Source organism: Euphorbia lathyris, chromosome 1 (assembly GCF_963576675.1).
Source record: "Euphorbia lathyris chromosome 1, ddEupLath1.1, whole genome shotgun sequence".
NCBI lineage: Eukaryota > Viridiplantae > Streptophyta > Magnoliopsida > Malpighiales > Euphorbiaceae > Euphorbia > Euphorbia lathyris.
The window spans coordinates 132,457,441-132,467,164 of record NC_088910.1 but is presented as its reverse complement, the minus strand read 5'-3'; the positions used below and the strand labels follow the sequence as shown (position 1 = coordinate 132,467,164).

Genomic DNA, 9,724 nt, shown 5'->3' with positions numbered 1-9,724 from the left:
CCATGGCGTGCACGTTTTCGAGGCGGGGGTCAGTGTTTGGGGTCCGGGGGCTTGTGCATGCACGTGATGGATGAGCATACGGGAGAAAGGGGCGCCCAGTATGGAATATATGCTTAGTTTTTGCATGGGATGACGGGTGCGATCATACCAGCACTAATGCACCGGATCCCATCAGAACTCCGAAATTAAACGTGCTTGGGCGAGAGTAGTACTAAGATGTGTGACCTCTTGGGAAGTCCTCGTGTTGCACCCCCAAAATTTTTGCAACGTGTATTTTTTAATTATTTAATTTTTTTTTCACCATGGCGTGCACGTTTTCGAGGCGGGCCCAAACTTTTTTGCAACGTGCATTTTTTAATTATTTAATTTTTTTTTTCACCATGGCGTGGACGTTTTCGAGGCGGGGGTCAGTGTTTGGGGTCCGGGGGCTTGTGCATGCACGTGAAGGATGAGCATACGGGAGAAAGGGGCGCCCAGTATGGAATATATGCTTAGTTTTTGCATGGGATGAAGGGTGCGATCATACCAGCACTAATGCACCGGATCCCATCAGAACTCCGAAGTGAAACGTGCTTGGGTGGGAGTAGTACTAAGATGGGTGACCTCTTGGGAAGTCCTCGTGTTGCACCCCCAAACTTTTTTGCAACGTGCATTTTTTAATTATTTAATTTTTTTTTCACCATGGCGTGCACGTTTTCGAGGCGGGCCCAAACTTTTTTGCAACGTGCATTTTTTAATTATTTAATTTTTTTTTTCACCATGGCGTGCACGTTTTCGAGGCGGGGGTCAGTGTTTGGGGTCCGGGGGCTTGTGCATGCACGTGAAGGATGAGCATACGGGAGAAAGGGGCGCCCAGTATGGAATATATGCTTAGTTTTTGCATGGGAAGATGGGTGCGATCATACCAGCACTAATGCACCGGATCCCATCAGAACTCCGAAATTAAACGTGCTTGGGCGAGAGTAGTACTAAGATGGGTGACCTCTTGGGAAGTCCTCGTGTTGCACCCCCAAAATTTTTGCAACGTGTATTTTTTTATTATTTAATTTTTTTTTTCACCATGGCGTGCACGTTTTCGAGGCGGGCCCAAACTTTTTTGCAACGTGCATTTTTTAATTATTTAATTTTTTTTTTCACCATGGCGTGCACGTTTTCGAGGCGGGGGTCAGTGTTTGGGGTCCGGGGGCTTGTGCATGCACGTGAAGGATGAGCATACGGGAGAAAGGGGCGCCCAGTATGGAATATATGCTTAGTTTTTGCATGGGATGAAGGGTGCGATCATACCAGCACTAATGCACCGGATCCCATCAGAACTCCGAAGTGAAACGTGCCTGGGTGAGAGTAGTACTAAGATGGGTGACCTCTTGGGAAGTCCTCGTGTTGCACCCCCAAATTTTTTTGCAACGTGCATTTTTTAATTATTTAATTTTTTTTTCACCATGGCGTGCACGTTTTCGAGGCGGGTCCAAACTTTTTTGCAACGTGCATTTTTTAATTATTTAATTTTTTTTTCACCATGGCGTGCACGTTTTCGAGGCGGGGGTCAGTGTTTGGGGTCCGGGGGCTTGTGCATGCACGTGAAGGATGAGCATACGGGAGAAAGGGGCGCCCAGTATGGAATATATGCTTAGTTTTTGCATGGGATGACGGGTGCGATCATACCAGCACTAATGCACCGGATCCCATCAGAACTCCGAAATTAAACGTGCTTGGGCGAGAGTAGTACTAAGATGGGTGACCTCTTGGGAAGTCCTCGTGTTGCACCCCCAAAATTTTTGCAACGTGTATTTTTTAATTATTTAATTTTTTTTTCACCATGGCGTGCACGTTTTCGAGGCGGGCCCAAACTTTTTTGCAACGTGCATTTTTTAATTATTTAATTTTTTTTTTCACCATGGCGTGGACGTTTTCGAGGCAGGGGTCAGTGTTTGGGGTCCGGGGGCTTGTGCATGCACGTGAAGGATGAGCATACGGGAGAAAGGGGCGCCCAGTATGGAATATATGCTTAGTTTTTGCATGGGATGAAGGGTGCGATCATACCAGCACTAATGCACCGGATCCCATCAGAACTCCGAAGTGAAACGTGCTTGGGTGAGAGTAGTACTAAGATGGGTGACCTCTTGGGAAGTCCTCGTGTTGCACCCCCAAACTTTTTTGCAACGTGCATTTTTTAATTATTTAATTTTTTTTTCACCATGGCGTGCACGTTTTCGAGGCGGGCCCAAACTTTTTTGCAACGTGCATTTTTTAATTATTTAATTTTTTTTTTCACCATGGCGTGCACGTTTTCGAGGCGGGGGTCAGTGTTTGGGGTCCGGGGGCTTGTGCATGCACGTGAAGGATGAGCATACGGGAGAAAAGGGCGCCCAGTATGGAATATATGCTTAGTTTTTGCATGGGAAGACGGGTGCGATCATACCAGCACTAATGCACCGGATCCCATCAGAACTCCGAAATTAAACGTGCTTGGGCGAGAGTAGTACTAAGATGGGTGACCTCTTGGGAAGTCCTCGTGTTGCACCCCCAAAATTTTTGCAACGTGTATTTTTTTATTATTTAATTTTTTTTTCACCATGGCGTGCACGTTTTCGAGGCGGGCCCAAACTTTTTTGCAACGTGCATTTTTTAATTATTTAATTTTTTTTTTCACCATGGCGTGCACGTTTTCGAGGCGGGGGTCAGTGTTTGGGGTCCGGGGGCTTGTGCATGCACGTGAAGGATGAGCATACGGGAGAAAGGGGCGCCCAGTATGGAATATATGCTTAGTTTTTGCATGGGATGAAGGGTGCGATCATACCAGCACTAATGCACCGGATCCCATCAGAACTCCGAAGTTAAACGTGCCTGGGTGAGAGTAGTACTAAGATGGGTGACCTCTTGGGAAGTCCTCGTGTTGCACCCCCAAATTTTTTTGCAACGTGCATTTTTTAATTATTTAATTTTTTTTTCACCATGGCGTGCACGTTTTCGAGGCGGGCCCAAACTTTTTTGCAACGTGCATTTTTTAATTATTTAATTTTTTTTTCACCATGGCGTGCACGTTTTCGAGGCGGGGGTCAGTGTTTGGGGTCCGGGGGCTTGTGCATGCACGTGAAGGATGAGCATACGGGAGAAAGGGGCGCCCAGTATGGAATATATGCTTAGTTTTTGCATGGGATGACGGGTGCGATCATACCAGCACTAATGCACCGGATCCCATCAGAACTCCGAAATTAAACGTGCTTGGGCGAGAGTAGTACTAAGATGGGTGACCTCTTGGGAAGTCCTCGTGTTGCACCCCCAAAATTTTTGCAACGTGTATTTTTTAATTATTTAATTTTTTTTTCACCATGGCGTGCACGTTTTCGAGGCGGGCCCAAACTTTTTTGCAACGTGCATTTTTTAATTATTTAATTTTTTTTTTCACCATGGCGTGCACGTTTTCGAGGCGGGGGTCAGTGTTTGGGGTCCGGGGGCTTGTGCATGCACGTGAAGGATGAGCATACGGGAGAAAGGGGCGCCCAGTATGGAATATATGCTTAGTTTTTGCATGGGATGAAGGGTGCGATCATACCAGCACTAATGCACCGGATCCCATCAGAACTCCGAAGTGAAACGTGCTTGGGTGAGAGTAGTACTAAGATGGGTGACCTCTTGGGAAGTCCTCGTGTTGCACCCCCAAACTTTTTTGCAACGTGCATTTTTTAATTATTTAATTTTTTTTTCACCATGGCGTGCACGTTTTCGAGGCGGGCCCAAACTTTTTTGCAACGTGCATTTTTTAATTATTTAATTTTTTTTTTCACCATGGCGTGCACGTTTTCGAGGCGGGGGTCAGTGTTTGGGGTCCGGGGGCTTGTGCATGCACGTGAAGGATGAGCATACGGGAGAAAGGGGCGCCCAGTATGGAATATATGCTTAGTTTTTGCATGGGAAGACGGGTGCGATCATACCAGCACTAATGCACCGGATCCCATCAGAACTCCGAAATTAAACGTGCTTGGGCGAGAGTAGTACTAAGATAGGTGACCTCTTGGGAAGTCCTCGTGTTGCACCCCCAAAATTTTTGCAACGTGTATTTTTTTACTATTTAATTTTTTTTTCACCATGGCGTGCACGTTTTCGAGGCGGGCCCAAACTTTTTTGCAACGTGCATTTTTTAATTATTTAATTTTTTTTTTCACCATGGCGTGCACGTTTTCGAGGCGGGGGTCAGTGTTTGGGGTCCGGGGGCTTGTGCATGCACGTGAAGGATGAGCATACGGGAGAAAGGGGCGCCCAGTATGGAATATATGCTTAGTTTTTGCATGGGATGACAGGTGCGATCATACCAGCACTAATGCACCGGATCCCATCAGAACTCCGAAGTTAAACGTGCTTGGGCGAGAGTAGTACTAAGATGGGTGACCTCTTGGGAAGTCCTCGTGTTGCAACCCCAAACTTTTTTGCAACGTGCATTTTTTAATTATTTAATTTTTTTTTTCACCATGGCGTGCACGTTTACGAGGCGGGGTCAGTGTTTGGGGTCCGGGGGCTTGTGCATGAACGTGAAGGATGAGCATACGGGAGAAAGGGGCGCCCAGTATGGAATATATGCTTAGTTTTTGCATGGGATGACGGGTGCGATCATACCAGCACTAATGCACCGGATCCCATCAGAACTCCGAAGTTAAACGTGCTTGGGCGAGAGTAGTACTAAGATGGGTGACCTCTTGGGAAGTCCTCGTGTTGCACCCCCAAACTTTTTTGCTACGTGCATTTTTTAATTATTTAATTTTTTTTTCACCATGGCGTGCACGTTTTCGAGGCGGGCCCAAAGTTTTTTGCAACGTGCATTTTTTAATTATTTAATTTTTTTTTCACCATGGCGTGCACGTTTTCGAGGCGGGGGTCAGTGTTTGGGGTCCGGGGGCTTGTGCATGCACGTGAAGGATGAGCATACGGGAGAAAGGGGCGCCCAGTATGGAATATATGCTTAGTTTTTGCATGGGATGAAGGGTGCGATCATACCAGCACTAATCCACCGGATCCCATCAGAACTCCGAAGTTAAACGTGCTTGGGTGAGAGTAGTACTAAGATGGGTGACCTCTTGGGAAGTCCTCGTGTTGCACCCCCAAACTTTTTTGCAACGTGCATTTTTTAATTATTTAATTTTTTTTTTCACCATGGCGTGCACGTTTTCGAGGCGGGGGTCAGTGTTTGGGGTCCGGGGGCTTGTGCATGCACGTGAAGGATGAGCATACGGGAGAAAGGGGCGCCCAGTATGGAATATATGCTTAGTTTTTGCATGGGATGAAGGGTGCGATCATACCAGCACTAATGCACCGGATCCCATCAGAACTCCGAAGTGAAACGTGCTTGGGTGGGAGTAGTACTAAGATGGGTGACCTCTTGGGAAGTCCTCGTGTTGCACCCCCAAACTTTTTTGCAACGTGCATTTTTTAATTATTTAATTTTTTTTTCACCATGGCGTGCACGTTTTCGAGGCGGGCCCAAACTTTTTTGCAACGTGCATTTTTTAATTATTTAATTTTTTTTTTCACCATGGCGTGCACGTTTTCGAGGCGGGGGTCAGTGTTTGGGGTCCGGGGGCTTGTGCATGCACGTGAAGGATGAGCATACGGGAGAAAGGGGCGCCCAGTATGGAATATATGCTTAGTTTTTGCATGGGAAGATGGGTGCGATCATACCAGCACTAATGCACCGGATCCCATCAGAACTCCGAAATTAAACGTGCTTGGGCGAGAGTAGTACTAAGATGGGTGACCTCTTGGGAAGTCCTCGTGTTGCACCCCCAAAATTTTTGCAACGTGTATTTTTTTATTATTTAATTTTTTTTTTCACCATGGCGTGCACGTTTTCGAGGCGGGCCCAAACTTTTTTGCAACGTGCATTTTTTAATTATTTAATTTTTTTTTTCACCATGGCGTGCACGTTTTCGAGGCGGGGGTCAGTGTTTGGGGTCCGGGGGCTTGTGCATGCACGTGAAGGATGAGCATACGGGAGAAAGGGGCGCCCAGTATGGAATATATGCTTAGTTTTTGCATGGGATGAAGGGTGCGATCATACCAGCACTAATGCACCGGATCCCATCAGAACTCCGAAGTGAAACGTGCCTGGGTGAGAGTAGTACTAAGATGGGTGACCTCTTGGGAAGTCCTCGTGTTGCACCCCCAAATTTTTTTGCAACGTGCATTTTTTAATTATTTAATTTTTTTTTCACCATGGCGTGCACGTTTTCGAGGCGGGTCCAAACTTTTTTGCAACGTGCATTTTTTAATTATTTAATTTTTTTTTCACCATGGCGTGCACGTTTTCGAGGCGGGGGTCAGTGTTTGGGGTCCGGGGGCTTGTGCATGCACGTGAAGGATGAGCATACGGGAGAAAGGGGCGCCCAGTATGGAATATATGCTTAGTTTTTGCATGGGATGACGGGTGCGATCATACCAGCACTAATGCACCGGATCCCATCAGAACTCCGAAATTAAACGTGCTTGGGCGAGAGTAGTACTAAGATGGGTGACCTCTTGGGAAGTCCTCGTGTTGCACCCCCAAAATTTTTGCAACGTGTATTTTTTAATTATTTAATTTTTTTTTCACCATGGCGTGCACGTTTTCGAGGCGGGCCCAAACTTTTTTGCAACGTGCATTTTTTAATTATTTAATTTTTTTTTTCACCATGGCGTGGACGTTTTCGAGGCAGGGGTCAGTGTTTGGGGTCCGGGGGCTTGTGCATGCACGTGAAGGATGAGCATACGGGAGAAAGGGGCGCCCAGTATGGAATATATGCTTAGTTTTTGCATGGGATGAAGGGTGCGATCATACCAGCACTAATGCACCGGATCCCATCAGAACTCCGAAGTGAAACGTGCTTGGGTGAGAGTAGTACTAAGATGGGTGACCTCTTGGGAAGTCCTCGTGTTGCACCCCCAAACTTTTTTGCAACGTGCATTTTTTAATTATTTAATTTTTTTTTCACCATGGCGTGCACGTTTTCGAGGCGGGCCCAAACTTTTTTGCAACGTGCATTTTTTAATTATTTAATTTTTTTTTTCACCATGGCGTGCACGTTTTCGAGGCGGGGGTCAGTGTTTGGGGTCCGGGGGCTTGTGCATGCACGTGAAGGATGAGCATACGGGAGAAAAGGGCGCCCAGTATGGAATATATGCTTAGTTTTTGCATGGGAAGACGGGTGCGATCATACCAGCACTAATGCACCGGATCCCATCAGAACTCCGAAATTAAACGTGCTTGGGCGAGAGTAGTACTAAGATGGGTGACCTCTTGGGAAGTCCTCGTGTTGCACCCCCAAAATTTTTGCAACGTGTATTTTTTTATTATTTAATTTTTTTTTCACCATGGCGTGCACGTTTTCGAGGCGGGCCCAAACTTTTTTGCAACGTGCATTTTTTAATTATTTAATTTTTTTTTTCACCATGGCGTGCACGTTTTCGAGGCGGGGGTCAGTGTTTGGGGTCCGGGGGCTTGTGCATGCACGTGAAGGATGAGCATACGGGAGAAAGGGGCGCCCAGTATGGAATATATGCTTAGTTTTTGCATGGGATGAAGGGTGCGATCATACCAGCACTAATGCACCGGATCCCATCAGAACTCCGAAGTTAAACGTGCCTGGGTGAGAGTAGTACTAAGATGGGTGACCTCTTGGGAAGTCCTCGTGTTGCACCCCCAAATTTTTTTGCAACGTGCATTTTTTAATTATTTAATTTTTTTTTCACCATGGCGTGCACGTTTTCGAGGCGGGCCCAAACTTTTTTGCAACGTGCATTTTTTAATTATTTAATTTTTTTTTCACCATGGCGTGCACGTTTTCGAGGCGGGGGTCAGTGTTTGGGGTCCGGGGGCTTGTGCATGCACGTGAAGGATGATCATACGGGAGAAAGGGGCGCCCAGTATGGAATATATGCTTAGTTTTTGCATGGGATGACGGGTGCGATCATACCAGCACTAATGCACCGGATCCCATCAGAACTCCGAAATTAAACGTGCTTGGGCGAGAGTAGTACTAAGATGGGTGACCTCTTGGGAAGTCCTCGTGTTGCACCCCCAAAATTTTTGCAACGTGTATTTTTTAATTATTTAATTTTTTTTTCACCATGGCGTGCACGTTTTCGAGGCGGGCCCAAACTTTTTTGCAACGTGCATTTTTTAATTATTTAATTTTTTTTTTCACCATGGCGTGCACGTTTTCGAGGCGGGGGTCAGTGTTTGGGGTCCGGGGGCTTGTGCATGCACGTGAAGGATGAGCATACGGGAGAAAGGGGCGCCCAGTATGGAATATATGCTTAGTTTTTGCATGGGATGAAGGGTGCGATCATACCAGCACTAATGCACCGGATCCCATCAGAACTCCGAAGTGAAACGTGCTTGGGTGAGAGTAGTACTAAGATGGGTGACCTCTTGGGAAGTCCTCGTGTTGCACCCCCAAACTTTTTTGCAACGTGCATTTTTTAATTATTTAATTTTTTTTTCACCATGGCGTGCACGTTTTCGAGGCGGGCCCAAACTTTTTTGCAACGTGCATTTTTTAATTATTTAATTTTTTTTTTCACCATGGCGTGCACGTTTTCGAGGCGGGGGTCAGTGTTTGGGGTCCGGGGGCTTGTGCATGCACGTGAAGGATGAGCATACGGGAGAAAGGGGCGCCCAGTATGGAATATATGCTTAGTTTTTGCATGGGAAGACGGGTGCGATCATACCAGCACTAATGCACCGGATCCCATCAGAACTCCGAAATTAAACGTGCTTGGGCGAGAGTAGTACTAAGATAGGTGACCTCTTGGGAAGTCCTCGTGTTGCACCCCCAAAATTTTTGCAACGTGTATTTTTTTACTATTTAATTTTTTTTTCACCATGGCGTGCACGTTTTCGAGGCGGGCCCAAACTTTTTTGCAACGTGCATTTTTTAATTATTTAATTTTTTTTTTCACCATGGCGTGCACGTTTTCGAGGCGGGGGTCAGTGTTTGGGGTCCGGGGGCTTGTGCATGCACGTGAAGGATGAGCATACGGGAGAAAGGGGCGCCCAGTATGGAATATATGCTTAGTTTTTGCATGGGATGACAGGTGCGATCATACCAGCACTAATGCACCGGATCCCATCAGAACTCCGAAGTTAAACGTGCTTGGGCGAGAGTAGTACTAAGATGGGTGACCTCTTGGGAAGTCCTCGTGTTGCAACCCCAAACTTTTTTGCAACGTGCATTTTTTAATTATTTAATTTTTTTTTTCACCATGGCGTGCACGTTTACGAGGCGGGGTCAGTGTTTGGGGTCCGGGGGCTTGTGCATGAACGTGAAGGATGAGCATACGGGAGAAAGGGGCGCCCAGTATGGAATATATGCTTAGTTTTTGCATGGGATGACGGGTGCGATCATACCAGCACTAATGCACCGGATCCCATCAGAACTCCGAAGTTAAACGTGCTTGGGCGAGAGTAGTACTAAGATGGGTGACCTCTTGGGAAGTCCTCGTGTTGCACCCCCAAACTTTTTTGCTACGTGCATTTTTTAATTATTTAATTTTTTTTTCACCATGGCGTGCACATTTTCGAGGCGGGCCCAAAGTTTTTTGCAACGTGCATTTTTTAATTATTTAATTTTTTTTTCACCATGGCGTGCACGTTTTCGAGGCGGGGGTCAGTGTTTGGGGTCCGGTGGCTTGTGCATGCACGTGAAGGATGAGCATACGGGAGAAAGGGGCGCCCAGTATGGAATATATGCTTAGT

At 46.5% G+C, this 9,724-nt stretch overlaps 26 non-coding genes across 26 annotated transcripts; all 26 read left to right on the top strand.

Annotated features, from left to right (window-relative positions):
* Window positions 1-134: 134 nt before the first annotated feature.
* Window positions 135-253, top strand: LOC136215339 (5S ribosomal RNA). Its single transcript, XR_010682380.1, has one exon. It is a non-coding gene; the product is annotated as a 5S ribosomal RNA (ribosomal RNA).
* Window positions 254-512: 259 nt separating this feature from the next.
* LOC136214286 (5S ribosomal RNA) lies at window positions 513-631 on the top strand. The gene has a single exon (XR_010681380.1). It is a non-coding gene; the product is annotated as a 5S ribosomal RNA (ribosomal RNA).
* Window positions 632-891: 260 nt separating this feature from the next.
* LOC136213701 (5S ribosomal RNA) lies at window positions 892-1,010 on the top strand. Its single transcript, XR_010680801.1, has one exon. It is a non-coding gene; the product is annotated as a 5S ribosomal RNA (ribosomal RNA).
* A 260-nt stretch (window positions 1,011-1,270) lies between these two features.
* Window positions 1,271-1,389, top strand: LOC136214450 (5S ribosomal RNA). Its single transcript, XR_010681536.1, has one exon. It is a non-coding gene; the product is annotated as a 5S ribosomal RNA (ribosomal RNA).
* A 259-nt stretch (window positions 1,390-1,648) lies between these two features.
* LOC136213700 (5S ribosomal RNA) lies at window positions 1,649-1,767 on the top strand. Its single transcript, XR_010680800.1, has one exon. It is a non-coding gene; the product is annotated as a 5S ribosomal RNA (ribosomal RNA).
* A 259-nt stretch (window positions 1,768-2,026) lies between these two features.
* On the top strand, window positions 2,027-2,145 carry LOC136214092 (5S ribosomal RNA). The gene has a single exon (XR_010681189.1). It is a non-coding gene; the product is annotated as a 5S ribosomal RNA (ribosomal RNA).
* Window positions 2,146-2,405: 260 nt separating this feature from the next.
* Window positions 2,406-2,524, top strand: LOC136213699 (5S ribosomal RNA). Its single transcript, XR_010680798.1, has one exon. It is a non-coding gene; the product is annotated as a 5S ribosomal RNA (ribosomal RNA).
* A 259-nt stretch (window positions 2,525-2,783) lies between these two features.
* On the top strand, window positions 2,784-2,902 carry LOC136213566 (5S ribosomal RNA). The gene has a single exon (XR_010680669.1). It is a non-coding gene; the product is annotated as a 5S ribosomal RNA (ribosomal RNA).
* Window positions 2,903-3,161: 259 nt separating this feature from the next.
* On the top strand, window positions 3,162-3,280 carry LOC136213698 (5S ribosomal RNA). Its single transcript, XR_010680797.1, has one exon. It is a non-coding gene; the product is annotated as a 5S ribosomal RNA (ribosomal RNA).
* A 259-nt stretch (window positions 3,281-3,539) lies between these two features.
* On the top strand, window positions 3,540-3,658 carry LOC136214090 (5S ribosomal RNA). Its single transcript, XR_010681187.1, has one exon. It is a non-coding gene; the product is annotated as a 5S ribosomal RNA (ribosomal RNA).
* A 260-nt stretch (window positions 3,659-3,918) lies between these two features.
* Window positions 3,919-4,037, top strand: LOC136215052 (5S ribosomal RNA). Its single transcript, XR_010682107.1, has one exon. It is a non-coding gene; the product is annotated as a 5S ribosomal RNA (ribosomal RNA).
* Window positions 4,038-4,296: 259 nt separating this feature from the next.
* Window positions 4,297-4,415, top strand: LOC136214267 (5S ribosomal RNA). Its single transcript, XR_010681362.1, has one exon. It is a non-coding gene; the product is annotated as a 5S ribosomal RNA (ribosomal RNA).
* A 182-nt stretch (window positions 4,416-4,597) lies between these two features.
* Window positions 4,598-4,716, top strand: LOC136211288 (5S ribosomal RNA). The gene has a single exon (XR_010678498.1). It is a non-coding gene; the product is annotated as a 5S ribosomal RNA (ribosomal RNA).
* A 259-nt stretch (window positions 4,717-4,975) lies between these two features.
* On the top strand, window positions 4,976-5,094 carry LOC136214122 (5S ribosomal RNA). Its single transcript, XR_010681219.1, has one exon. It is a non-coding gene; the product is annotated as a 5S ribosomal RNA (ribosomal RNA).
* Window positions 5,095-5,277: 183 nt separating this feature from the next.
* Window positions 5,278-5,396, top strand: LOC136214285 (5S ribosomal RNA). The gene has a single exon (XR_010681379.1). It is a non-coding gene; the product is annotated as a 5S ribosomal RNA (ribosomal RNA).
* Window positions 5,397-5,656: 260 nt separating this feature from the next.
* Window positions 5,657-5,775, top strand: LOC136213697 (5S ribosomal RNA). Its single transcript, XR_010680796.1, has one exon. It is a non-coding gene; the product is annotated as a 5S ribosomal RNA (ribosomal RNA).
* Window positions 5,776-6,035: 260 nt separating this feature from the next.
* LOC136214449 (5S ribosomal RNA) lies at window positions 6,036-6,154 on the top strand. The gene has a single exon (XR_010681535.1). It is a non-coding gene; the product is annotated as a 5S ribosomal RNA (ribosomal RNA).
* A 259-nt stretch (window positions 6,155-6,413) lies between these two features.
* Window positions 6,414-6,532, top strand: LOC136213696 (5S ribosomal RNA). Its single transcript, XR_010680795.1, has one exon. It is a non-coding gene; the product is annotated as a 5S ribosomal RNA (ribosomal RNA).
* A 259-nt stretch (window positions 6,533-6,791) lies between these two features.
* LOC136214089 (5S ribosomal RNA) lies at window positions 6,792-6,910 on the top strand. Its single transcript, XR_010681186.1, has one exon. It is a non-coding gene; the product is annotated as a 5S ribosomal RNA (ribosomal RNA).
* Window positions 6,911-7,170: 260 nt separating this feature from the next.
* LOC136213695 (5S ribosomal RNA) lies at window positions 7,171-7,289 on the top strand. Its single transcript, XR_010680794.1, has one exon. It is a non-coding gene; the product is annotated as a 5S ribosomal RNA (ribosomal RNA).
* A 259-nt stretch (window positions 7,290-7,548) lies between these two features.
* Window positions 7,549-7,667, top strand: LOC136213565 (5S ribosomal RNA). The gene has a single exon (XR_010680668.1). It is a non-coding gene; the product is annotated as a 5S ribosomal RNA (ribosomal RNA).
* Window positions 7,668-7,926: 259 nt separating this feature from the next.
* On the top strand, window positions 7,927-8,045 carry LOC136213694 (5S ribosomal RNA). The gene has a single exon (XR_010680792.1). It is a non-coding gene; the product is annotated as a 5S ribosomal RNA (ribosomal RNA).
* Window positions 8,046-8,304: 259 nt separating this feature from the next.
* Window positions 8,305-8,423, top strand: LOC136214088 (5S ribosomal RNA). Its single transcript, XR_010681185.1, has one exon. It is a non-coding gene; the product is annotated as a 5S ribosomal RNA (ribosomal RNA).
* A 260-nt stretch (window positions 8,424-8,683) lies between these two features.
* On the top strand, window positions 8,684-8,802 carry LOC136215051 (5S ribosomal RNA). Its single transcript, XR_010682106.1, has one exon. It is a non-coding gene; the product is annotated as a 5S ribosomal RNA (ribosomal RNA).
* Window positions 8,803-9,061: 259 nt separating this feature from the next.
* Window positions 9,062-9,180, top strand: LOC136214264 (5S ribosomal RNA). Its single transcript, XR_010681360.1, has one exon. It is a non-coding gene; the product is annotated as a 5S ribosomal RNA (ribosomal RNA).
* A 182-nt stretch (window positions 9,181-9,362) lies between these two features.
* LOC136211287 (5S ribosomal RNA) lies at window positions 9,363-9,481 on the top strand. The gene has a single exon (XR_010678497.1). It is a non-coding gene; the product is annotated as a 5S ribosomal RNA (ribosomal RNA).
* The last annotated feature ends 243 nt before the right edge of the window (window positions 9,482-9,724 follow it).